Genomic DNA, 27,689 nt, shown 5'->3' on the forward strand with positions numbered 1-27,689 from the left:
GGAACGACATTTATTGGATATTTCAAACTTTTTTAACAAATCAAAAACTGAAAAATTGGGCGTGCAAAATTATTCAGCCCCTTTAAGTTAATACTTTGTAGCGCCACCTTTTGCTGCGATTACAGCTGTAAGTCGCTTGTGGTATGTCTCTATCAGTTTTGCACATCGAGAGACTGACATTTTTTCCCATTCCTCCTTGCAAAACAGCTCGAGCTCAGTGAGGTTGGATGGAGAGCATTTGTGAACAGCAGTTTTCAGTTCTTTCCACAGATTCTCGATTGGATTCAGGTCTGGACTTTGACTTGGCCATTCTAACACCTGGATATGTTTATTTTTGAACCATTCCATTGTAGATTTTGCTTTATGTTTTGGATCATTGTCTTGTTGGAAGACAAATCTCCGTCCCAGTCTCAGGTCTTTTGCAGACTCCATCAGGTTTTCTTCCAGAATGGTCCTGTATTTGGCTCCATCCATCTTCCCATCAATTTTAACCATCTTCCCTGTCCCTGCTGAAGAAAAGCACGCCCAAACCATGATTCTGCCACCACCATGTTTGACAGTGGGGATGGTGTGTTCAGGGTGATGAGCTGTGTTGCTTTTACGCCAAACATAACGTTTTGCATTGTTGCCAAAAAGTTCAATTTTGGCTTCATCTGACCAGAGCACCTTCTTCCACATGTTTGGTGTGTCTCCCAGGTGGCTTGTGGCAAACTTTAAACAACACTTTTTATGGATATCTTTAAGAAATGGCTTTCTTCTTGCCACTCTTCCATAAAGGCCAGATTTGTGCAATATACGACTGATTGTTGTCCTATGGACAGAGTCTCCCACCTCAGCTGTAGATCTCTGCAGTTCATCCAGAGTGATCATGGGCCTCTTGGCTGCATCTCTGATCAGTCTTCTCCTTGTATGAGCTGAAAGTTTAGAGGGACGGCCAGGTCTTGGTAGATTTGCAGTGGTCTGATACTCCTTCCATTTCAATATTATCGCTTGCACAGTGCTCCTTGGGATGTTTAAAGCTTGGGAAATCGTTTTGTATCCAAATCCGGCTTTAAACTTCTTCACAACAGTATCTCGGACCTGCCTGGTGTGTTCCTTGTTCTTCATGATGCTCTCTGCGCTTTTAACGGACCTCTGAGACTATCACAGTGCAGGTGCATTTATACGGAGACTTGATTACACACAGGTGGATTGTATTTATCATCATTAGTCATTTAGGTCAACATTGGATCATTCAGAGATCCTCACTGAACTTCTGGAGAGAGTTTGCTGCACTGAAAGTAAAGGGGCTGAATAATTTTGCACGCCCAATTTTTCAGTTTTTGATTTGTTAAAAAAGTTTGAAATATCCAATAAATGTCGTTCCACTTCATGATTGTGTCCCACTTGTTGTTGATTCTTCACAAAAAAATACAGTTTTATATCTTTATGTTTGAAGCCTGAAATGTGGTAAAAGGTCGCAAAGTTCAAGGGGGCCGAATACTTTCGCAAGGCACTGTATCACCCTTGATCACATGCAGACCGTTCACTTTCACAGCCACATACAAACAGCTCATTGTATTCCTTCTCGCATCTACGCACGCTCCTCCTCTCACCTTTTCCCAAAACTTGTGGACTTCAATGCACAACACATCAGATGTTTGTGACCAGGGGGAAAAAACCTTGACAAACGTTCATATCATAACCGCTACACACAGCCTACATTGTTGTCACCATATTAACTAAATTAACGTTATAGTGAACATGGCTGAATGAACTAACAGGGGGAAGAAACCTTGACAAACTTTCATATCATAACCGCTACACATAGCCTACATTGTTGTCAACATAGCAAATTGAACTAACGTGTTAGTAAACCCACTACAATCATGTAGCAGTCAGGAAGCCGTTTAGCAGTTACACCGGTGGGACCTGGTGGCAATAAAATAGTAAAACCAAAAGCTTATCTTTACTTGGAAGAGTTCCAATGTTGAATAGTGACAGATAGCTAAATAACATAGCATCCCTCTGTTTGAGTAGGCTAAACTAGCTAGCTGCATTTTCTACCTACAGTTGAAGTTGGAAGTTAACATACACCTTAGTCAAATACATGTAAACTCACTTTTTCACAATTCCTGATATTTAATCCAAGTTAAAATGCCTCGTCTTGGGTCCGTTATGACCACTTTATTTTCAGAAATGTGAAATGTCAGAATAATAGTAGAGAGAATGATTTATTTCATCTTGTATTTCTTTCATCACAATCCTAGTGGGTCAGAAGTTTACATACACTCAATTAGTATTTGGTAGCATTGCCTTTAAATTGTTTAACTTGGGTCAAACGTTTCAGGTAGCCTTCCACAAGCTTCCCACAATAAGTTGGGTGAATTTTGGCCCATTCCTCCTGACAGAGCTGGTGTAACTGAGGCAGGTTTGTAGGCCTCCTTGCACGCACACACTTTTTCAGTTCTGCCCACAAATGTTCTATAGGATTGAGGTCATGGCTTTGTGATAGCCACTCCAATACCTTGACTTTGTTGTCCTTGAGCCATTTTGTCAAAACTTTGGAAGTATGCTTGGGGTCATTGTCCATTTGGAAGACCCATTTGCGACCAAGCTTTAACTTCCTGACTGATGTCTTGAGATGTTGCTTCAATATATCCACATAATTTTCCTGCCTCATGATGCCAATCTATTTTGTGAAGGTCACCAGTCCCTCCTGCAGCAAAGCACCCCCACAACATGATGCTGCCACCCCCGTGCTTCACGGTTGGGATAGTGTTATTCAGCTTGCAAGCCTCCCCCTTATTCCTCCAAGCGTAACGATGGTCATTATGGCCAAACAGTTCATCAGATTTTTCTCTAAAAAGTATCATCTTTGTCCCCATGTGCAGTTGCAAACCGTAGTCTGGCTTTTTTTATGGCGGTTTTTGGAGCAGTAGCTTCTTCCTTGCTGAGCGGCATTTTAGGTTATGTCGATATAGTACTCGTTTTACAGTGGATAGATACTTTTGTACCCGTTTCCTCCAGCATCTTCACAAGGTCCTTTGCTGTTGTTCTGGGACTGATTTGCACTTTTCGCACCAAAGCACGTTCATCTCTAGGAGACAGAACGCATCTCCTTCCTGAGCGGTATGACAGCTGTGTGGTCCCATGGTGTTTATACTTGCGTACTATTGTTTGTACAGATGAACATGATACCTTCAGGCAGGAGAAATTACTCCCAAGAATGAACCAGACTTGTGGAAGTCTACAAAAAAAAATCTGAGGTGTTGGCTGATTTCTTTTGATTTTCCTATGATGTCAAGCAAAGAGACGTTGAGTTTGAAGGTAGGCCTTGAAATACATCCACAGGTACACCTCCAATTGACTCAAATTATATCAATTAGCCGATCAGATGCTTCTGAAGCAATGACATCATTTTCTGGAATTTTCCAAGCTGTGTAAACTTCTGACCCTGGAATTGTGATACAGTGGATTTTAAGTGAAATAATCTGTCTGTAAACAATTGTTGGAAAAATTACGTGTGTCCTAACTGACTTGTCAAAACTATAGTTTGTTAACAAGACATTTGTGGAGTGTTTGAAAGCCGAGTTTTAATGACCCCAACCTAAGTGTATGTAAACTTCCGACATCAACTGTAATACGGTCCCCCAAAAAATCTAATCTTACCATGTATTTTGTAAGTGCCAGGAATAACAAAACAATCTTACAACAGTAACCCAGGGCATGCCTGTTAACACACACAACACGTTATAATTAGATTTCACCAGGGCCATTGTCCTTTCAGTAATTTCATCACTTATTGTCCAAGCCTACCTCTCAGTACTGTCCAAGATCTGGTATCCACTTGTGCCTGCTACCTCTCAGATCATAGGCGGGTGCAGCTGCTCAATAATAAGCGTGGTTTACCCAGAGATCTCAATTTCTGATCCCCTGTGCAGTTTACCCAGATCTTCAGGAGCGGTCAACAGGTGAAGTTGCAGATCACCTCCTCGTCGCGGAAATTCAGTACCAAGAGAGACTTGGTCATTTCTTCAAACAATCATCTTTATTTAATATTGATTAATTATTGCAATAATGAAACCAGTCAGCCCACATGAGGGTAGCTCTCCAGAAACAGGGTTGGAGAGCCCTGATCTACGCATTGAAAACTGCAAAGGACTACACCGACATCCCAGAACTTCAGAGAGCTGTGTTGAGAAGACTGGGCTTACCATGGAAAATTATATTGAGATCAGATGACCCAAGACTCCCTTAAGTGCCACCACCAACAACTGCTGAGCTGCTACAACTTTGAGTTGACGTCGCCACGCAACATAGGGTGCAGTACGCACACTTTTGAGCTGGGAAGGACTTGGTGGTTCCTGGGGAAGTGTGAAAACCTACAGAGTACTTAGAATTGTTGTTGAAAGAGGTGGGCATACAACCAAACATATACATCACATTAATTAGGGAAGTTTGTCTGGGCAACAAACTTGAGAAAAATGTGTGCATTTGGAATTATAATACTTTTGGAGTGGTTTCAGACTGATTTGCTAAACTGTTTTACTTTCCTGGATATCTATGATGCTCTTGATGGTTTACACTTGAAATTAGCAGACCTGCAGGTGGGTAGATATCTAGAAAAACAGATGGACTACCCTGGTGTAAATACAGTAAAAATAACAAGTCGGTCTGATTACACAGATCAGGTCGAACAGTTTCATTAGGGAGATAAACAAGGTTGTCTCTGTAACCTTCCTCAAAATAAGAAAAGCAGTGTAAAGGAAACATTCTGATAAAGTACTGAACTGATATGACCTAAATAAATGGAATATTGCAGTGGTGAAATGGCAGCAGTTGTGTGTTGTGAGGTGTAGGAGTCTCCCTGCAATTCATGAAGGTGCACCAGCAAGGTTGTCCGGAGACCCTGGGATAGCTCTCCATTACTCCATGATGTCAAAAATCAGTCCAGGTAGACGGGAAGCAGCCAGCTTCCGCACCTCTACCCTTTCTTCAAAAGGACAGCTCTTGCAATTTCGCCCATAAGGGGGGAAAAGCTACATGAAATGAGACTGCAGTACCATAGGCGAAAGATTTTTACTAAACATCTCTGCCAGCCTGTCTTCTTGCAGTCGGGCAGGCCTTTCAAGGTCTTCCTGTCCAAGTCTTTCTGCAGCCCTACTTGTGCCCCTGGATGGTCTGCGGCTCATCAAAACTGGAATCCTACAGAAAAAAACAAGATTGTATTGTAATGTTCACTACATGGTATTTTATGTATAACTAATAAGGATTTTAATGCAGAAGAATGGACACTTCTACAATCCATACACATCTTCTCTCGAGACTCAATGGGCAATCCTAGTAATGTTATTAGTTAGCTAGTATAACTAGGAGTCAGAAGGGCAAAGGATTGAATGCATGACAAAGCCAAGTTTATTTTCCATGAATCCAGAGGCATCACAGTCAAAATTACACTTCTACAATTAATACACATCTTCAGCCATAGCTTTCGACAATCAAGGAGATATCCCAGTGATGTTATTAGCTAGCTAGCTAGTATAAGAGTCAGGAAAGTTCTAAGGACTTGCCAAAGCCAATGTCATTTTTTCATGAATGTAGAGCTATGATAGTTAAAAGTAATTATTTTACACTGCTTTTTTTATGCATGTGTGATAACTATTGTACATTGCTATCGTCATAACTGTCTGGTAGCTAGTTAGCTATTTTGATACTGTTAACGCAACCTTTCTGGCTGACAACGTGAACATTATAACATGTATAAAAAAATGTTGTACGTGTTCTGAAGACATTGTTGCTAAAATGGAATTGAGTTATCTTCAAACTTGTCCGTAACTGTTATCGGCATCCACAGTCTCACATTTCCCGACTGTGTTGAGTTGTCACTAGTTAACACAACCAGAAAGTTTGCTACACTGGGTTTCCACTTGATAACACATCTACAAAGTCTCAAAGCGGATGTTGATGCTATGTCATCCCAGCGGTTGACTACCAATGAGAGCTGGGGTTTCTGGGATATCGTGTTCAAATCTAGAAAATAATACTGCATTCTTGTCAAAGGGGTCTTCAAAACTTGTACGCACATATTTACACAATTCAGGTTTAATGGCATATATTGCAGTATGCTATATATGCTATATACTATAACAGAACCCTGAAGACAGTCCTCCTTATGCCGTTACCTCAGACAAGTTTACGGGATGTTTTGGACCCAATTGATGATCTTTTGCTAACTTTTTCTCCTGTTGTCAATGCACAAAAAAATATGAAAATTAAGAAGAAGGTCAAAAGAATACAATATGCTCAACTCATTCAAGGACTAACCTTATCATAAAAAATATTCAGTAATAATATTGAGTTTGTGATAGATCTGTATTAGAGCAGGCTATGCCGTCATAAAATATGGAAGATGTGACAAATTGAGTAGGTGACAAAGTGTATATTACATGAAAAACAGGCTTCTTCACACTCTCCTGCAAACCAATCTTACTCCGGACTTTTCTCCAATGATATTAGTGAAGCTGTATGTGTGAAGATTGAGATGCAAATTTGTCTAACCCCTATCTAATCCCCTATACGCTCCTGGATACTAAACTACATGGAAAGGATTCCCCCCTGCTGCATACACTCGCATAATAGTTGAATGGTAGAGTCAATGTATGTGCCTGCATGGACATCTAATTAGCATAATAATACAAAATCCCCATCAAAATCTGTCAGTTTAAGATAGAGATATCTGTTTTTTCAATGGGCTGCGTCTCAATCCACCACATAGGCAGATGTCGGTCTTCCACATCTCCAGTGGAAGGTAGCAGAGCCAAAGATGGTGAATAAATGAAGATTTTCCTATTTTAAATCTAATTGTCGAGTTCCGGTCTACTTAAATGGGTGTGTCTCCCATAGACACCAATGTAATAGCAGTTGGGTTTGGTCCACCTAGTTCATTGACATTCATTGAACCAGAAAAAAACAGTGGGGTGTCTGGCTTCCTCTTCTGTCTCTGGCAGAACAACAGCAGTTTTTGTCAGACCAGGAGACATCCCAAAAATCTATCTTCTCACATACAACACCATATCGAGCCAGTTGGTCACAGGGGTCCTACAATTCTAAAGGCTTAGACTTTTAGGGGTTAATGTTACTTTAAAAATCTAAAAGTACAGAGTTGATGTTTTAGGGAGTTTTAGCTGGATGGATAACTTAGGAATTCATTACAAAACAATGACTGCCTGGCACTCCCACCTGTGACAGGAGTCTATCCAGAGGAGAGTCTATCCATTAGAAGCAGATTTTTACAGTATCCAAAACCATTCTGTAAGATTATTTGACCGTTGGAAAAAGAGCTACCACAATAACACAATATAACTGCAATGTGGTCTTGATTGAATTGAGTTTGAAAAGTAAATTATCATTTTACATTGGTCAAAGAAGTATGGTAGTTAAACAATATAGGTGAAAACTATGATCCCTTATTGATGTCACTTGTTAAAGCCTCTTCAATCAGTGTAGATCAGTGATCACCAACCTTTTCTGAGTCAAGAGTCAAAATGCAAGATGAGATTAACCAATTAAAAACAGTTCTGTAGCAATGAAGTTTGTCCAGTAGGCATTATCTCTGCATATTGGATATGCTTGAATTACCCTGCCCGCTGTTGCTGTTCTCAGACCATTATGAAATGATATATGTACAGTTGAAGTCGGAAGTTGACATACATGTTAGCCAAATACATTTAAACTCAGTTTTTCACAATTCCTGACATTTAATCCTAGTAAGAATTCCCTCTCTTAGGTCAGTTAGGATCACCACTTTATTTTAAGTATGTGAAATGTCAGAATAATAGCTGAGAGAATGATTTATTTCAGCTTTTATTTCTTTCATCACATTTATTTCATCAATGGTAGCATTGCCTTTAAATTGTTTAACTTGGGTCAAACATTCCGTGTAGCCTTCCTCAAGCTTCCTACAATAAGTTGGGTGATTTTTGGCCCATTCCTCCTGACAGAGCTGGTGTAACTGAGTCAGGTTTGTAGGCCTCCTTGCTCACACACACTTTTTCAGTTCTGCCAAAACATTTTCTATAGGTTTGAGGTTTCATGCATGTTAACATTAGAAGCCTCCTCCCTAAGTTTGTTCTATTCACTGCTTTAGCACACTCTGCCAACCCGGATGTTCTAGCTGTGTCTGAATCCTGGCTTAGGAAGACCACCAAAAATTCAGACATTTTAATTCCAAACTACAACATTTTCAGACAAGATAGAACTGCCAAAGGGGGCGGTGTTGCAATCTACTGCAAAGATAGCCTGCAGAGTTCTGTCCTACTATCCAGGTCTGTACCCAAACAATTTGAACTTCTACTTTTAAAAATCCACCTCTCTAAAAACAAGTCTCTCACCGTTGCCGCCTGCTATAGACCACCCTCTGCCCCCAGCTGTGCTCTGGACACCATATGTGAACTGATTGCCCCCCATCTATCTTCAGAGCTTGTGCTGCTAGGCGACCTAAATTGGAACATGCTTAACACCCCAGCCATCCTACAATCTAAACTTGATGCCCTCAACCTCACACAAATTATCAATGAACCTACCAGGTACCTCCCCAAAGCCTTAAACACGGGCACCCTCAAAGATATCATCCTAACCAACTTGCCCTCTAAATATCCCTCTGCTGTTTTCAACCAAGATCTCAGCGATCACTGCCTCATTGCCTGCATCCGTAATGGGTCAGCGGTCAAACGACCTCCACTCATCACTGTAAAACGCTCCCTGAAACACTTCAGCGAGCAGGCCTTTCTAATCGACCTGGCCGGGGTATCCTGGAAGGATATTGATCTCATCCCGTCAGTAGAGGATGCCTGGATATTTTTTTAAAATGCCTTCCTAACCATCTTAAATAAACATGCCCCATTCAAGAAATGTAGAACCAGGAATAGATATAGCCCTTGGTTCTCCCCAGACCTGACTGCCCTTAACCAACAAAAAAAACATCCTATGGCGTTCTGCATTAGCATCGAACAGCCCCCGTGATATGCAGCTGTTCAGGGAAGCTAGAAACCATTATACACAGGCAGTTAGAAAAGCCAAGGCTAGCTTTTTCAAGCAGAAATTTGCTTCCTGCAACACTAACTCAAAAAAGTTCTGGGACACTGTAAAGTCCATGGAGAATAAGAACCCCTCCTCCCAGCTGCCCACTGCACTGAAGATAGGAAACACGGTCACCACTGATAAATCCACCATAATTGAGAATTTCAATAAGCATTTTTCTACGGCTGGCCATGCTTTCCACCTGGCTACTCCTACCCTGGTCAAGAGCACTGCACCCCCCACAACAACTCGCCCAAGCCTTCCCCATTTCTCCTTCTCCCAAATCTGCTCAGCTGATGTTCTGAATGAGCTGCAAAATCTGGACCCCTACAAATCAGCCGGGCTAGACAATCTGGACCCTTTCTTTCTAAAATGATCTGCCAAAATTGTTGCCACCCCTATTACTAGCCTGTTCAACCTCTCTTTCGTGTCGTCTGAGATTCCCAAAGATTGGAAAGCAGCTGCGGTCATCCCCCTCTTCAAAGGTGGTGACACTCTTGACCCAAACTGCTACAAACCTATATCTATCCTACCATGCCTTTCTAAGGTCTTCGAAAGCCAAGTCAACAAACAGATTACCGACCATTTCGAATCTCACCATACCTTCTCTGCTATGCAATCTGGTTTCAGAGCTGGTCATGGGTGCACCTCAGCCACGCTCAAGGTCCTAAATGATATCTTAACCGCCATCGATAAGAAACATTACTGTGCAGCCGTATTCATTGATCTGGCCAAGGCTTTCGACTCTGTCAATCACCACATCCTCATCGGCAGACTCGACAGCCTTGGTTTCTCAAATGATTGCCTCGCCTGGTTCACCAACTACTTCTCTGATAGAGTTCAGTGTGTCAAATCGGAGGGTCTGCTGTCCGGAACTCTGGCAGTCTCTATGGGGGTGCCACAGGGTTCAATTCTTGGACCGACTCTCTTCTCTGTATACATCAATGAGGTCGCTCTTGCTGCTGGTGAGTCTCTGATCCACCTCTACGCAGACGACACCATTCTGTATACTTCTGGCCCTTCTTTGGACACTGTGTTAACAACCCTCCAGGCAAGCTTCAATGCCATACAACTCTCCTTCCGTGGCCTCCAATTGTTCTTAAATACAAGTAAAACTAAATGCATGCTCTTCAACCGATCGCTACCTGTACCTACCCGCCTGTCCAACATTACTACTCTGGACGGCTCCGACTTAGAATACGTGGACAACTACAAATACTTAGGTGTCTGGTTAGACTGTAAACTCTCCTTCCAGACCCATATCAAACATCTCCAATCCAAAGTTAAATCTAGAATTGGCTTCCTATTTCGCAACAAAGCATCCTTCACTCATGCTGCCAAACATACCCTTGTAAAACTGACCATCCTACCAATCCTCGACTTTGGCGATGTCATTTACAAAATAGCCTCCAATACCCTACTCAACAAATTGGATGCAGTCTATCACAGTGCAATCCGTTTTGTCACCAAAGCCCCATATACTACCCACCATTGCGACCTGTACGCTCTCGTTGGCTGGCCCTCGCTTCATACTCGTCGCCAAACCCACTGGCTCCATGTCATCTACAAGACCCTGCTAGGTAAAGTCCCCCCTTATCTCAGCTCGCTGGTCACCATTGCATCTCCCACCTGTAGCACACGCTCCAGCAGGTATATCCTCTAGTCACCCCCAAAACCAATTATTTATTTGGCCGCCTCTCCTTCCAGTTCTCTGCTGCCAATGACTGGAACGAACTACAAAAATCTCTGAAACTGGAAACACTTATCTCCCTCACTAGCTTTAAGCACCAACTGTCAGAGCAGCTCACAGATTACTGCACCTGTACATAGCCCACCTATAATTTAGCCCAAACAACTACCTCTTTCCCTACTGTATTTAATTTATTTATTTATTTTGCTCCTTTGCACCCCCATTATTTTTATTTCTACTTTGCACATTCTCCCATTGCAAATCTACCATTCCAGTGTTTTACTTGCTGTATTGTATCTACTTTGCCACCATGGCCTTTTTGCCTTTACCTCCCTTATCTCACCTCATTTGCTCACATCGTATATAGACTTGTTTATACTGTATTATTGACTGTATGTTTGTTTTACTCCATGTGTAAGTCTGTGTCGTTGTATGTGTCGAACTGCTTTGCTTTATCTTGGCCAGATCGCAATTGTAAATGAGAACTTGTTCTCAACTTGCCTACCTGGTTAAATAAAGGTGAAATAAATAAAATAAATAAATATGCTTTATCTTGGCCAGGTCGCAGTTGTAAATGAGAACTTGTTCTCAACTAGCCTACCTGGTTAAATAGAGGTGAAATAAAAAATAAATAAAAAATATGGCCTATTATATGGCCTTACCTCCCTTATCTTACCTCATTTGCACACACTGTATATAGACTTTTTCTACTGTATTATTGACTGTATATTTGTTTACTCCATGTGTAACTCTGTGTTGTTGTATGTGTCGAACTGCTTTGCCTATCTTGGCCAGGCCGCAGTTGTAAATGAGAACTTGGTTAGGTTTTAAAACACATTTTAAGAAGAGAAAATGCAGATATAGGCGGCCTTTATGACTTTGTGGCTGTGATAACTACTGACGACGTACTGTAGAAAGGGCTTGACCCGAGTTACAGCCCTGATGACACGTACGTCTTCATCAACCACGGTAACGTGTGTTATGTGAAAAGTTCATTTAAACAAATACCCGGTTTGATAAACTAGTAGGGTCATTTTGGTTGTGAAGTGCATTATAAAAAAGCTTTGTCCTTTCTTTAAAAAAATTGAATTTAACACTTGGCTGTCTGTTATCACCCTGTCACAGGCCCTCCCAGTCAACACCCCCTCATAAGATGAAAATGTACATTGTTTATGAGGATAGTCTGCTGCGGTTGTTCGAGAGATGTCCAGTTTGCAACCAAACATGCAACATGGAGAAGACCAGCAAGGGGACCCTCTGCATCACGCAGACCTGCCCTCGCTGTGAGCATTTCTATAAATGGAACAGGGAGGACACTTGAATCAGGTTGGTGACATATGACCTGGTCCCAATTCACCTTCATAACCTCGACTGGTATAACCACATATCATGATATCTGAAGTTAAATAGAAAGGTGACTGCAGTGATCATGTGTGCAGTGATCACTCGACATACACATTTGACTAGACAACTTTTACTTGTATAGTCTTTTTTTAAATTATTGAATGAAATGGTAACAGTCAATATGGGGAGGGAGAAATCCTGTGTATTCTGCACCAGGATCAGGGAACTCCTGATGCAGGACATAATGATACATGTATATGGGACACCACACAGGAAGGTATGACCATTCTGACTTGTTTGCCGAGGTAGCCTCACTTCCACCAGGCAAAATGCCGATAGCCACAGTATCTGTATCGGCTGGGAATGACACTGAAAGGTGAAATGTGCAAATTGTTATATTAACAATGCTTCTATGCTATTATGTACATAATTGTTTATTCTACATAGACCTGTTACTACATTTGTTATTTTACCTATTCAAAGCTTCCTCCGGCCTCTCGCCATACATCTGCCTGTAGTTATTGAACTCAACTTGTGGGAGGTTTGTTGTGATTGAGGGGGAAAAAGCTGTGGGCAAGGTTCTGACAGATGGGTGTGTCTTGGTGGTGGCAAGAACACATCCAAGAAACACTCACAACAAACCACCCCCCCAAGCCAACTTACTTTTGGCTTCTGTCATGGCCGCCAACTTTTCTTGAGAAGCAAGCCAAAAAATGGAGGCCAAATCAGCGGGTGCAGGTTAAACATATAGGACTAGTGCACATTACTGCTCGATCACTCTTTTTTTTCATTAATTCACGCACATTGTTCAAAGATGAACGACCCTGACAGATGAAAATGCACATGATTTACTTAGTCCTATTGAATTATCAACAAAAAGGGCTAATAAATAGCCTAATGCATGACTGGCTATGACTGCCTGCATTTATTCCAGACACAGATTTAGATGAAGGTAGACTAATTCGCTTGTCCCATATATTGTTTCACTTTCGAGAGGAGCAAAACGTTTCTCTCCCGACACTTATGCCACAACATTTGTACATTCAATTCAAATAAACTATCTACATTTCTCTTTTTATTTTGTCGTTAAACATGCGTGGGTGAGAATAAATAATAATAGCAAGCGAGGTTGGGCTTGGATCACGACATAACGATAGACGTTGTCAGCAAAGGAATAATTATACGGACAGCCAAAGTAGGCCTACTAAACAACACCAAGTAGACAGATAAAAAGTAGATGTATTTAACTCAGTCTATATAGAGTACCAGTCAAAAGTTTGGACACACCTACTCATTCAATGGTTTTTCTTTATATTTAATATTTTCCACATTGTGAAGAAATCAAAACTATGAAATAACACATATGGAATTGCCAAAAAACTGTTAAAAAAAATTGAAATATATTTTATATTCTTCAAAGTAGCATTCTCTCAACCAGCTTCATGAATGCATTTCAATTAACAGGTGTGCCTTGTTAAAAGTTCATTTGTGGAATTGATTTCCTTCTTAATGTGTTTGAGCCAATCAGTTGTGTTGTGACAAGGTAGGGGTGGAATACAGAAGATAGCAGTATTTGGTAAAAGACTAAGTCCATATTATGGCAAGAACAGCTCAAATAAGCAAAGAGAAACGACAGTCCATCATTACTTTACGACATGAAGGTCAGTCAATATGGAACATTTCAAGAACATGTGCATTCGCAAAAACCATCAAGCGCTATGATGAAACTAGATCTCGTCTCCCGAGTGGAGCAGTGGTCTAAGGCACTGCATCCTGGTTTGATCGGGAGACCCATGGGGCGACGCACAATTGTCCCAGCATCGTCCGGGTTAGGGGAGGGTTTGGACGGCAGGGATGTTCTCGTCCCATCGCGCACTAGTGACTCCTGTGGCGGGCCGGGCGCAATGCATGCTGACAAGGTCGCCAGTTGCATGGTGTTTGCTCTGTCAGGAGACTGCATGAATCAGGCCTTCAAGGTCGAATTGCTGCAAAGAAACCACCACTAAAGGACAACAATAAAAAAATACACTTGCTTGGGCCCAGAAACACGAGCAATAAGACCGGTGTAAATCTGTCATTTGGTCTGATGAGTCCAAATGTAGGATTTTTGGTTCCAACCGCCGTGTCTTTGTGATATGCAGAGTAGGTGACTGGAGGATCTCTGCATGTGTGGTTCCCATCGTGAAGCATAGAGGAGGTGGTGTGATGATGCTTTGCTGGTGACACTGTCAGTGTTGAGACAGACTGCATAAATTATCAGTGGATATAAAATCAATAATTAGGGGAGGGGGAATGGGACACCTCCACTCACTAGGCTACATCATGGCCGCACTGGTTGATACTCTACCTAGCAGCCCTCTTGCTAAAGTACAGGAATCAATTAGAGTACAGTTGGATGGTTATCAAAATAAAAGTCCTGCAATACATATGCCACATCTTATTCCCGTCCCACACTATGGTTGTGTGCATTGAGGAGATATTCATATTTTGAATTCAAACACAGTACTGCATGTGTCTGAGAGGATGGAATACCATCCTTATCCTGATAGCGAGGCTGCAAATCGACTCAAAGGGAAAATGAAAATCATACTCCATGTGTCAGGCGACTCAAATGTACATCAGAAGAAATGAATTATTCATGTAAAATAAGCAGCATAACGTATTTATATGTAGATAGAGACCTTGGGGGGAAATTAATGGTTCAATGCTATCTCTTTAGTGTTGCTCGAGTGGCTCTTTATGTAATCTAGAAATCACATTACTTTCCTATTGCTTGGGTTTGCATTAGAATGTTGCAGGTGAGACTTGGTGACGGACGTGGTTGAATAGATGATCAGAGGTACGTTCAATGGTCAAGGTTACTTTCTGAGATGGAACATTTCAAATGAATCTTTAATTTGTTTTCACTATCCAAATATGTCCTATTGAGTGTACAAGGTCCCTTTCTGTTTATACTGTATATACTGAGCATCATGCAACAATTTCTAAGATTTTACTGAGTCACAGTTCATGAGGAAATCAGTCATTTTAAATGAATTCATTAGGCCCTGGTCTATGGATTTCACATGACTGGGAATACAGATATTCATCTGTTCGTCACAGATACCTTTCACAATGGGCCTCAGGATCTCATCACGGTATTTTTGTGCATTCAAATTGACATCAATAAAATGTAATTGTGTTCGTTGTCTGTAGCGTAACAGAACCCCACAACTACCATGGGGCAATGTTCAGTGTTGACATCAGCAAACCGATCGCCCACATGACGCCATACACATGGTCTGCGGTTGTGAGGCCAGTTGGATTTACCTCCATATTCTCTAAAACAATGTTGGAGGCGGCTCATGGACATTTAATTCTCTGGCAGGAGCTCTGGTGGACATTCATGCAGTCAGCATGCCAATTGCATCTGTGGCATTGTGTTGCATGACAAAACTTAACATTTTAGAGTGGCCAGCACAAGGTGCACCTGTGTAATGATCATGCTTCCTGATATGCCACACCTGTCAAGTGGATGGATTATCTTGGCAAATGAGAAATGCTCACTAACAGGGATGTAAACACATGTGTGCACAACATTTGAGAGAAATAAGCTTTCTGTGATCTTGAACCAACACATCTTTTATTTCAGCTCATGAAACATTGGGCCAACACTTTGCATTTTTATTGTTGTACAGTGTATCTTCATGACTCTTGACCATTATTTGACATATGTCTCATAAACTGCCGTGATGGATACAAGGTCAATCTTATGACAAAGTTATGTACTGTATGCTATATACAGTGCCTTGCGAAAGTATTCGGCCCCCTTGAACTTTGCGACCTTTTGCCACATTTCAGGCTTCAAACATAAAGATATAAAACTGTATTTTTTTATGAAGAATCATCAACAAGTGGGACACAATCATGAAGTGGAACGACATTTATTGGATATTTCAAACTTTTTTAACAAATCAAAAACTGAAAAATTGGGCGTGCAAAATTAGTGCAGCAAACTCTCTCCAGAAGTTCAGTGAGGATCTCTGAATGATCCAATGTTGACCTAAATGACTAATGATGATAAATACAATCCACCTGTGTGTAATCAAGTCTCCGTATAAATGCACCTGCACTGTGATAGTCTCAGAGGTCCGTTAAAAGCGCAGAGAGCATCATGAAGAACAAGGAACACTCCAGGCAGGTCCGAGATACTGTTGTGAAGAAGTTTAAAGCCGGATTTGGATACAAAAATATTTCCCAAGCTTTAAACATCCCAAGGAGCACTGTGCAAGCGATAATATTGAAATGGAAGGAGTATCAGACCACTGCAAATCTACCAAGACCTGGCCGTCCCTCTAAACTTTCAGCTCATACAAGGAGAAGACTGATCAGAGATGCAGCCAAGAGGCCATGATCACTCTGGATGAACTGCAGAGATCTACAGCTGAGGTGGGAGACTCTGTCCATAGGACAACAATCAGTCGTATATTGCACAAATCTGGCCTTTATGGAAGAGTGGCAAGAAGAAAGCCATTTCTTAAAAGATATCCATAAAAAGTGTTGTTTAAAGTTTGCCACAAGCCACCTGGGAGACACACCAAACATGTGGAAGAATGTGCTCTGGTCAGATGAAACCAAAATTGAACTTTTTGGCAACAATGCAAAACGTTATGTTTGGCGTAAAAGCAACACAGCTCACACCATCCCCACTGTCAAACATGGTGGTGGCAGCATCATGGTTTGGGCCTGCTTTTCTTCAGCAGGGACAGGGAAGATGGTTAAAATTGATGGGAAGATGGATGGAGCCAAATACAGGACCATTCTGGAAGAAAACCTGATGGAGTCTGCAAAAGACCTGAGACTGGGACGGAGATTTGTCTTCCAACAAGACAATGATCCAAAACATAAAGCAAAATCTACAATGGAATGGTTCAAAAATAAACATATCCAGGTGTTAGAATGGCTAAGTCAAAGTCCAGACCTGAATCCAATCGAGAATCTGTGGAAAGAACTGAAAACTGCTGTTCACAAATGCTCTCCATCCAACCTCACTGAGCTCGAGCTGTTTTGCAAGGAGGAATGGGAAAAAAATTCAGTCTCTCGATGTGCAAAACTGATAGAGACATACCCCAAGCGACTTACAGCTGTAATCGCAGCAAAAGGTGGCGCTACAAAGTATTAACTTAAGGGGGCTGAATAATTTTGCACGCCCAATTTTTCAGTTTTTGTTTTGTTAAAAAAGTTTGAAATATCCAATAAATGTCGTTCGACTTCATGATTGTGTCCCACTTGTTGTTGATTCTTCACAAAAAAATACAGTTTTATATCTTTATGTTTGAAGCCTGAAATGTGTCAAAAGGTCGCAAAGTTCAAGGGGGCCGAATACTTTCGCAAGGCACTGTATCAGGCTGCCCCCAAGAAATGTGATAGAAATGGTTGTTCCACACTATTGTATGTCAGAGCAATTGCTGGCATGCACTGTCACAAATCAGACAGTGTCAAATGAATGCTTATTCATACTGGATTACTTGATTGCAATGTGGGAGTACTAAGACTTGTAATGATCGTCATATTGGCTTTTAATGGAAATAAGATTGATCACATTTTATTTGCCAACCATAACCTTGAAAAAAATGACTTTGAACTAATTTACTACAAGGAGATCATATTGCCAGTCCTAAAAAAAATCTAAATCATAGTTTGGCAGTGCAAAAAAAAACTAAAAACTAAAAGAGAATCCTTTAAAGTCATTGACCCAAATAAATTTGCCAATGGCCCAGAGTAACAAAGTACAGTGCCTTCAGAAAGTATTCATACCCCTTTATTCATTCCACATTTTGTTGTGTTGCAGCCTGAATTCAAAACAGAGTCAATTGCATTTTTTTTTCAACCATCTACGCAGAATACATAATAATGACACATTTATTGAAAATTATATACAGAATTTCTCATTTGGAGTGTATGTTTTCTGTGGATGGCTTCATGCTCTTTATGACAGTCATCCACTTTCTTGGGTCCTCATCCTCTGCACTTGTCATCGCCATGGTCACAGTTGGTCCAGGGGCGCCACTTGGCTTGTGCTTCTGCGTCTATCGTTTTTGGTCATCCTGATGAGTCCTCCGGAGGATCCTAAGTTTGAGCTCTATAAATCCACTGTGGGATAATGGATCATAGAAGTGTTCCTAGACAAGGCTTGAACAAAGGGGGTATACAGTGCATTCTGAAAGTATTCAGACCTTTTGACTTTTTCCACATTTTGTTAAGATACAGCCTTATTCTAAAATTGATTAAATTGTTTTTTTCTCTCATCAATCTACACACATTACTCAATAATGACAAATCAACATTTTTTAAACAGAAATATCATTTACATAAGTATTCAGACCCTTTAGTCAGTACTTTGTTGAAGCACCTTTGGTAGCGATTACTGTCTCGCATCTTCTTGGGTATGACGCTACAAGCTTGGCACACCTGTATTTGGGATGTTTCTCCCATTCTTCCCTGCATATATTTTCTCAAGCTCTGTTAGGTTGGATGCACATCTGTTTTTAATCTCTCCAGAGATGTTCAATGGATGGGCCATTCAAGGATGTTCAGAGACTTGTCCCGAAGCCACTCCTGCGCTGTCTTCGCTGTGTGCTTAGGGTCGTTGTCCTGTTGGAAGGTGAACCTCCACCCCCAGTCTGAGGTCCCGAGCGCTCTGGAGCAGGTTTTCAAGGATCTCTTTGTACTTTGCTCCGTTCATCTTTCCCTCGATCCTGACTAGTCTCCCAGTCCCTACCACTGAAAAACACCGCCACAGCATGATGCTGCCACCACCATGCTTTACCGTAGGGATGGTGCCAGGTTTCCTCCAGACGGGATGCTTGGCATTCAGGCCAAAGAGTTCAATCTTGGTTTCATCAAATCAAATCACATTTTATTTGTCACATGCATCGAATACAACAGGTGTAGTAGACCTTACAGTGAAATGCTTACTTACAAGCCCTAACCAACAATGCAATTTAACAATTACAAGTAAATACCTTAACAAAAAAATATGAATAAGAAATAAAAGTAACAAATAATTAAAGAGCAACAGTAAAATAACAATAGCAAGGCTATATACAGGGGGCACCGGTACAAAGGCAATGTGCGGGGGCACCAGTTAGTCAAGATAATTGAGGTAATATGTACATGTAGGTAGAGTTACTAAAGTGACTATGCATAGATAACAATAGAGAGTAGCAGCAGTGTATAATAGGGGGGAGGGGGGTGACATTTGACAACCAGTAACATAAGTCAACTTTGGGACCTTATATAGACAGGTGTGTGCCTTTCCAAATCATGTCAATTGAATTTACCACATGTGGACTCCAATGAAGTTGTAGAAGCATCTCAAGGATGATCAATGGAAACAGGATGCATCTGACCTCAATATTCGAGTCCCATAGCAAATGGTCTGAATAGTAAATAAGGTATGTTTTTTTATTTGAAATAAAAATAAATGTTTTTGCCTTGTCATTATGGGGTATTGTGTGTAGACTGATAAGGAAAATTATTTATTTATTCCATTTTAAAATAAGGCTGTAACGTAACAACAAGTGGAAAAAGGAAGGGGTCTGAACACTTTACTGAATGTACTGTAAATCATTTGCATTCTTTGAACATTAGCACCTCACTATTAAAGCTACAAAACTGATATCGATGAGAATGATAGATCTACAGTTCCTTGCAAAAGTATTCATCCTCTGTGTTTTTCCTTCTTTGTTGCATTATAACCTGTAATTTAAATGGATATTAATTTGTATTTCATGTAATGGACATATACACAAAATATTCCAAATTGGTAAAGTGAAATTTAAAAAATTACTTGTTTAAAAAAAAAAAAAAAAAATGAAAGTGGTGCGTACATATGTATTCACCCCCTTTGCTATGAAGCCCCTAAATAAGATCTTGCAAAACCAATTACCTTCAGAAGTCACATAATTAGTTAAATAAAGTCAACCTGTGTCACATGATCTCAGTATATGTACACCTGTTCTGAAAGGTCTCAGTCTGCAACACCACTAAGCAAGGGGCACTACCATGCAAGTGGCACCATGAAGACCAAGGAGCTCTCCTAACAGGTCAGGGATAAAGTAGTGGAGAGGTACAGATCAGGATTGAGTTATAAAAAACTTTGAACATCCCACGTAGCACCATTAAATCCATTATTAAAAATTGGAAAGAATATGGCACCACAACAAAACTGCCAAGAGAGGGCTGCCCACCAAAACTCACGGACCAGGCAAGGAGGGCATTAATCAGAGAGGCAACAAAGAGACGAAAGATAACCCTGAAGGAGCTGCAAAGCTCCACAGCGGAGATTGGAGTATCTGTCCATAGGACCACTTTAAGTCGTACACTCCACAGAGCTGGGCTTTATGGAAGAGTGGCCAGAAAAAAAGCCATTGTCTAAAGAAAAAAAATAGCAAACACGTTTGGTATTCGCCAAAAGGCATGTGGGAGACTCCCCAAATATAAGGAAGAAGGTACTCTGGTCAGATGAGACTGAAATTGAGCCTTTTGTCCATCAAGGAAAATGCTTTGTCTGGCGAAAATCCAGCACCTCTCATCACCCCAAGAATACCATCCCTGCATTGAAGCACGGTGGTGGCAGCATCATGCTGTGGGGATGTTTTACATTGACTGGGAAACTGGGAATGATGAATGGCACTAAATACAGGGAAATTATGGAGGGAAACCTGTTTCAGTCTTCCAGAGATTTGAGACTGGGACAGAGGTTCACCGTTCACCTAAGCTTACTGCTAAAGCAACACTAGAGTGTTTTAAGGGGAAACACTTATTAAATGTCTTGGAATGGACTAGTCAAAGCGCAGACCTCAATCCAATTGAGAATCTGTGGTATGACTTAAAGAGTGCTGTACACTAGCAGAACCCATCCAACTCGAAGGAGCTGGAGCAGTCTTGCCTTGAAAAATGGCATAAATCCCAGTGACTAGATGTGCCAAGCTTATAGAGACATTATAGAGACTTTTTTGCAGCTGTAATTGCTGCAAAAAAGGTGTCTCTACAAAGTATTGACTTTGGAGGTGTCACGGTTTTCTTTATCTGAAGGAGAGTCGGACCAAAATGCAGCGTGTAGATTGCGATCCATGTTTAATGAACGAACGAAAAACACGAATCATAACAAACACTACAAAACAAAGAACTTAACGAAAACCGAAACAGCCTATACTTGTGTAAACTAACACTGAGACAGGAACAACGACACATAGGACAATCACCCACGACAAACTCAAAGAATATGGCTGCCTAAATATGGTTCCCAATCAGAGACAACGATAAACACCTGTCTCTGATTGAGAACCACTCCAGACAGCCATAGACTTTGCTAGATAACCCCACTAGCTACAATCCCAATACACCAAAACCCCAAGACAAAACACACCATAATACAAAAACCCCATGCCACACCCTGGCCTGACCCAATACATGAAGAAAAACACAAAAATACTTAGACCAGGGCGTGACAGGAGGAAGGTGAATAGTTATGCACACTCAAGTTATGTTTTTTAATCTTATTTCCTGTTTGTTTCACAACTTGTATTTTGCATCTTCAAAGTGGTAGGCATGTTGTGTACATCAAATGATGCAACCCCCCCCCCCCCCCAAAAAAAAAATATATATTTTAATTCCAGGTTGTAAGGCAACAAAATAGGAAAAATATCAAGGGGGGCTAATACTTTCACAAGCCACTGTTTACTTGCATTTCTATCTTATTGAGTTTATTTGATTTTTACAGGGACTGCACATTAATCAACGTTTCAGTAAATGTGCCGGTTTTATCCAGTCGGCTAATTTTCAACCGCAGTCCCTGGGCAGGTTATTAAAAACAATTACAATATAGACAATCATTGAGTAGTGAGCACACACAGAGCATCATAGGACAAGCAAGATATAGCATACAGACAGAGCAACAGGACAAGCAAGACGTAGCATACAGACAGAGCAACATAAAACAAAAAGCAGCAAGACAAAATTCATGAAAGCAACAAAGTGTTTCCACACTTCACAAGCTACAGGCAACAGACAACATGGAAAGCGGCAATAGACAGCTAGGGATTATGTTCACAAATATGATTGACCTTTAGCCATGTCTTCATGCATTTTGTGAAAGTGTGATATGTGGTGCAGTTATGCGTGTCTGATGGCAATGTATTCCAGACATAGGAAGCTCTCACAGAGAAAGCGGATTTAGTAAAGGTGCTTTTCCGTAAGGGAACTACAGTCACCTCTCATGGCAGACCTTGTGGATCTGTAGCCGTATATTTGGGTTTTCTGTTTAACAAAAATACTGAGTGGAGGGGAAGCCAGGCCATTTAGGATCTTGAATACAAGACATGCGTCTATGTATTGCACAAGATTTTCCCAACTCAGGAGCTCATGCTTTCTGAGGATGTAACAGTGATGATGGCTATTGAGCTTCCTATCAAGCACTTTGAGAGCCTGTTTGTAGACAGACTGAATAGCTTTTAATGTTGTACAGCAAGCTTGGGCCCAACTAGTCAAGCAGTATGTTAAGTGGGGGAGTATCATAGATTTGAAGTACAGTTTTGCTATCTCTGCCAGGTCCAAGCATGATCATGTTTAAATAGTTTAATACAGATTAATACATTCTCAAATCTATATAAGTGTACAAATTAGGGCTTCAGTTGCAAATCCTTCATTCTGCCCTGGGGAATCTGAACCCAAATGACGGGAAGACAGTGATCATGGCCAGAGTCAGCTTGCCAGCACTACATGGCTAACTGTAAAGAGCGAGCACTGCAATAACCAAACCACCTCTGTTGACCAATAATTCACATTAATTTCCAGACCAGGGGATGCCCAAGCTTTTGAACTTAGTGGGCAGAATTGTTTTTTCAGTAATTAGTTGAGGCACACACTTCTGTCAGCCTTGCTCTAAAAAAATCTAAACTTTAAAGGCATGTAACGGCCAATCCAAAACTAAATCAAAACAAAGATATACACACACACACACACACACACACACACAGAAAAAGACAAAGACATCAGAGAGAGGGCCATCAGACAACTGGACAAACCGTTTGAGTCTGTGTATGTGTCTGTGTGGTAGACTTACATTTTGAAATGTATCAAATATTGTGAAAAGATCTCCAACTTTCAGTGTTTTTTGTAATACGTGATCGCTTTCCACAGACACATATCTTCATGAGAAGATTCTTGAATGCAAGGGACAGTGTGCCAGAAGTCGGCCAATAATGCTTTGGGCCTTCTTTGAATCCGTATCAACCAGCCCTCCACCAACCTGGACAGGCATATTTCACAGTGAAACGTAAAACTTATACTGAACAAAAATATAAACGCAACATGCAACAATTTCCAAGATTTTACTGAGTTACAGTTCATATAAGGAAATCAATCTATTGAAATAGATTCATTAGCCCCTTATCTATGGATTTCACATGACTGGGCAGGGGCGCAACCAGAGATTTCCTGCACAAAAGGGCTTTAATTACAGACAGAAATTCGACTGTTTCATCAGCTATCTGGGTGGCTGGCTGTTTATTCAGCTTCTTGATATGCCACACCTGTCAGGTGGATGGATTATCTCGGCAAAGGAGAAATGCTCACTAACAGGGATGAATTCAAATTTGTGCACAAAATTTGAGAGAAATAAGCTTCGTGTGTAGGGAACATTTCTGGGATCTTTTATTGAAACATTGGACCAGCACTTTACATGTTGCGTTTACATTTTTGATCAGTATATTTGTTTTTATTTTAGGTTAAGGCTCAAGTAATTGTTATAGTTTGGTCTTTTATTTTATTTAAAAAATTAGGCACTACTGGTCACAGATTACAAAAAGCACTTACGAGCAAACGTTTTCCCCTCAGACTAGGTAACTACATTAAAGTGGTGTGGACTTGGAGGTGCTTGAGATGGTTGGTTACCACCATGTGGCTGGACAGCACTCTGCATATCGCCATGTGAAATTGCTCCCTATTTGCCAGTAAACTAGTTACATTAAAATGGTGTTTCCACAAAACAGAGATTAACAATATGGCACCAAAGGAGGTCAGGATAATAGTTTATTCATCTGCCATTTCACCTTTTAAAATAAAGTTTGTTTAGTAATTTAGCCAATAATTATAAGACTTGGTAACCAGGTAGCTAGCTAGCAATGACTGTAACAGGTGCTTTAGTTTGACTGCTAGCTTATCTACCAAATGCTAACGTTAACTGGCTAACATTACCCATACCTATTAATTCTAAATTCTAATGTTACTAACCATCTTCTCTGTCCCTGCTGAAGAAAAGCAGGCCCAAACCATGATGCTGCCACCACCATGTTTGACAGTGGGGATGGTGTGTTCAGGGTGATGAGCTGTGTTGCTTTTACGCCAAACATAACGTTTTGCATTGTTGCCAAAAAGTTCAATTTTGGTTTCATCTGACCAGAGCACCTTCTTCCACATGTTTGGTGTGTCTCCCAGATGGCTTGTGGCAAACTTTAAACAACACTTTTTATGGATATCTTTAAGAAATGGCTTTCTTCTTGCCACTCTTCCATAAAGGCCAGATTTGTGCAATATACGACTGATTGTTGTCCTATGGACAGAGTCTCCCACCTCAGCTGTAGATCTCTGCAGTTCATCCAGAGTGATCATGGGCCTCTTGGCTGCATCTCTGATCAGTCTTCTCCTTGTATGAGCTGAAAGTTGAGGGACGGCCAGGTCTTGGTAGATTTGCAGTGGTCTGATACTCCTTCCATTTCAATATTATCGCTTGCACAGTGCTCCTTGGGATGTTTAAAGCTTGGGAAATCTTTTTGTATCCAAATCCGGCTTTAAACTTCTTCACAACAGTATCTCGGACCTGCCTGGTGCGTTCCTTGTTCTTCATGATGCTCTCTGCGCTTTTAACGGACCTCTGAGACTATCACAGTGCAGGTGCATTTATACGGAGACTTGATTACACACAGGTGGATTGTATTTATCATCATTAGTCATTTAGGTCAACATTGGATCATTCAGAGATCCTCACTGAACTTCTGGAGAGAGTTTGCTGCACTGAAAGTAAAGGGGCTGAATAATTTTGCACGCCCAATTTTTCAGTTTTTGATTTGTTAAGAAAGTTTGAAATATCCAATAAATGTCGTTCCACTTCATGATTGTGTCCCACTTGTTGTTGATTCTTCACAAAAAAATACAGTTTTATATCTTTAAAGCCTGAAATGTGGCAAAAGGTCGCAAAGTTCAAGGGGGCCGAATACTTTCGCAAGGCACTGTATGTTGATAGGTTTTCAGATTCATGAAAAATAAGAAGTAAACTTCTAGTGCTTATACACTCAATAGTTAACTCGGGGATTTTCTCCAATGACTGTATTTCCCTGCCTCCGACTACCCATCCTTCTACTATGGGGCATAATCACAGCGCAAACCAATATATTTTATTTCTCCCCACTGACACATGTTCTTACCAAAGGGTGGCTGGCCCATGGTATTTGGAATTATAATGGTTAACTGATACGCATGCATTTTAAATGAACACGGTTGATCAGCCATGTAATGGGCCACAAAATGGTGCCAAAGGGACGAAAGGAAACTGGGACTAAAGGATACTTGATGTGGCAGATAAAACAAAATCGAATCTTAATCATGACGAATCCCTTTCATTAGCACCATTAATGTGTTCTCAGGTCCCCAATGGAAGTCCTGTCTTAGTCTTTGATGGCTAATATTTGGTGGAAAACAAGCAACAAATTGTGATCCAAAGGAACTGAAAGGACAGCCAATGATGTCAGATTATTTCAGTTCAATGTATTTTTCCCGGTGACACACATAATTGTGAACGAGTACAGTGAAAGTAAACCAACTTGCGTTCTTTTGGGAATAATTTTCATTTTGTCTCCCTAACAAAATGCTTTCACAAACTTTATGAAACAACGACGTTCATTATCTTGCTCTCGGGCTGGCTGGGGCTCTAAATAGTATCTTATCACAAAAAGGCAGTTGGTTTGTTAAGACGTCGACGCTAAATGAGACATTATTCATGCTTGTTGTCCTAAACTGTGCAAGGCTTGGTAAATCAGCAATGTCATGCTTATGAAGGTGCCCTGTGACACAGTTCCCACTGACACAGGGGAACTGTGTTACATTTGGTTGAGTTGTTTAACTAAAGTGAATTCAATGTGTAATCAGCCAAAAATGTCACCATGTCATTGGATGTAGGTAAAAAGGTAGGTGAAAAAAATATGAATTTCCATTACGTTGATGACTTTTTTCAAATCCAATCAGTTTTCCACATTGATTCAACATCATCAAATGGCATTTTTTGTTGAAATAACTTGGAAACAATGTTGATTCAACCAGTTTTTGCCCAGTGGGTTGGCTTCTCAACGTGCACCACCCTGGCATTAACCGACTCGACATGGGAGCACCCTCAAACACCCACTCGCTAACTACATTCACTTCACTCCCACTTGTCTATTCACACTATTCCTGAGTAGAATTTGGGGAGTTATTGCAGAGTTAGGCAAGGGTGCGTGGGTGAGAGAGTGTGGATGTTGTACAAATGTTCCACAGTGGGCCCCATCTCCAATCCACTGAAAATCACAATCAAATATTTGCTGTAGCAGTGGATTTCGAATAGGGTTGCCTATTCAAAGCCCAGTGCTGACAGAAGGGAAGGAATCTGGTGGGGAATTAGAGGGCATCAACGTCTCAGGTGCCACTTACCGGTGTTGTTCCCTTAACCAAAGACTGCTCATTGGGCGCTGTACTGTGTCTGCTCCATCCTCTCCAACCTTGTGTGTGTGTGTGTGTGTGTATCGGGGGTAAAAAAGCAGAAGACACATTTCCATCTTGCGTGGACTAATAAAGTACACTACCAGTCAAACATTTGGACACAGCTACTCATTTCAGTTATTTTTCCTACATTGTAGAATAATAGTGAAGACATCAAAACTATAAAATAATACATTTGGAATCATGTAGTAACCAACAAAGTGTTAAACAAATCAAAAATCAAAATATATGTTATATTTGAGATTCTTCAAAGTAGCCACCCTTTGCCTTGATGATAGCTTTGCACGCTCTTGGCATATAGTAAAAATAAAGAAAAACCCTGAAATGAGTAGCTGTGTCCAAACGCTTGACTGGTACTGTTTATCTTACTTAACTTGTGAAACTGCAGGAAGTGCCAAGCCTGTCAGATGCAGCATATTGACACCTCATGCGGCAAAAAGTAAATCCAAGGCGACAAATGTTCGCCACTGTATTGCCTGTCTCCCTCTGCAATGCTTACATCTCCAATGGTTCGTGTTCAACAACGAGGACAAAGTGACAAGTCTACCTGAGCACGGAAACGTAGGATTCCCTTGGACATAAATATATAATATAATAGAGGATTAAACTATTATGAGCGTGGCAGTTAGTGTTATTGTTTTGTTTAGGTGCATTAGTAAGACCCAAAGGCCAAAAGCTTTGTGCATAGGGAGGATAAATTCTTGCACAATGAATGTGACCAGTTTATATACTAACACCCCATAGAGAGAGGTTAGAGGATTTTCGTAATTTCTGGGACAACGAGATGAACATGTGCCCTCAA

Source organism: Oncorhynchus mykiss, chromosome 17 (assembly GCF_057628025.1).
Source record: "Oncorhynchus mykiss isolate SJ-2025 chromosome 17, ASM5762802v1, whole genome shotgun sequence".
In the NCBI taxonomy this organism is placed as follows: domain Eukaryota; kingdom Metazoa; phylum Chordata; class Actinopteri; order Salmoniformes; family Salmonidae; genus Oncorhynchus; species Oncorhynchus mykiss.